The sequence below is a fragment of the Populus nigra genome, chromosome 2 (assembly GCF_951802175.1).
Source record: "Populus nigra chromosome 2, ddPopNigr1.1, whole genome shotgun sequence".
In the NCBI taxonomy this organism is placed as follows: Eukaryota; Viridiplantae; Streptophyta; class Magnoliopsida; order Malpighiales; family Salicaceae; genus Populus; species Populus nigra.
In genome coordinates this window covers 115,910-117,453 of record NC_084853.1, presented here as the reverse complement: position 1 = coordinate 117,453, position 1,544 = coordinate 115,910, and positions in this window count along the sequence as shown.

Genomic DNA, 1,544 nt, shown 5'->3' with positions numbered 1-1,544 from the left:
TTCTCTCTATTTAAAATTCTTTAAGTTCCATCTTATCACTCATCTCTCTTATTCCCACTTACTTCAAACTTTTATTCTTAGACCTCTCAATTAATGCCTAAGTAAAGTACTGAAACTTTAATAAACCATAGACACAACATTATGGATGAAGTTTCAACTCTTCTCTTCCCTCAAATAGTTGAAGTCCCATATATCCACTAAGGTTCTTATCTTTCTTCTTACAAGAAACTATTATATCTTGACTTAATCCAAGTTTGGATGAAGTTCTGTCATTTTAGCCCTTCTCAGATATCCATCTTAATCATATTTTTTATCATTTAGTTCATCAAAATCTTGATTTGCTTGAAATCCCACATGTAATTAAAGATATGGATATCAAAATCTCTAATCTTGTTACCCTATTTTTGTTTCATCCTGAAAAATCTCTCGAAATTGGTTGGGATTTCTTTACCAAATATACTACAAACCCTACTAAATCTTAGCCTTCTCCTATTTTGGTTGTTAATGATTTATACTTTACTCTTTTAAAACATTATTTTATTAATAAGAAATGATGAAATCAATGCTTGGATACCATATTTTATCTCTCTTTCAATAATTTTCCATCCTTTTTTATTGAGTAATGTCTTGACACTTTAGGATTCAAGTTATAGTTGTATGTATACTAAGTTTAGGCCTAATGGTTTTGATTTTATACTATGAAAGATGCTATTTACTTGACTAGTTGTTCACCTAATGGTTTTGATTTTATAACTGCATTTTCATATGTCAATTACAAGGTCGTCAACACTGATTTGGAGAAGAAAAATGAAATTCCAATACATATGACGACTAGAGACTCTTTTGAGAAGTTAGTTTTGCAGCTTGTTAAAGGTAATATGATCTTGTTGTCATGGAGTTTAGTTTTTTCCTCATTTGGATTTGTAGATACTTAACATGTCGTAGGGGTGCTGTTATTAGTAATAGCTATTTAAGCTTACTTATACTCTTCTTTAAGCATAATAAACCTTTAGCTTTTGCCCTAATGTTTTTAGGATTCATCTATAATAATCTTCATTGCATTATAGATAAAAATATTTATAACAATATTGGAGGTCCTTTATAGGTAGTCATACTTTAGGTCACTACTTACTTCACAACATATTACACTAAAATTTTCTTTCTAGATTTGCACCAAACTTATTCTTATGGTAATTTATATAACAAAATCATATCTCCCCTAAACCGACTTGATTTTTCTACTATTATTTCTAAATTAGTTTACACTAAGAGATCTTATGATGTTTAGAGTCCTTTTTATACGAAGAAATAAAGAACTTCTTGGTATCAACTTTGTACTTTTGGTATGGAATTGTTTAGAGAGAATCTTAGGTATTAGGTTGTTGTTTTAGTTTACAAACTCTTGTTTTGGTTTTTGGAGCAATTAAGGTGGAAAGTTGCTATCCAAACCTTGCTACAAGACAATTTAATCTTTTCCAAGGTCCTTATATTTTATTTCTTAATAATTTCATCAACTTTTCTCTTCATATCAGGAAGAACTTCTT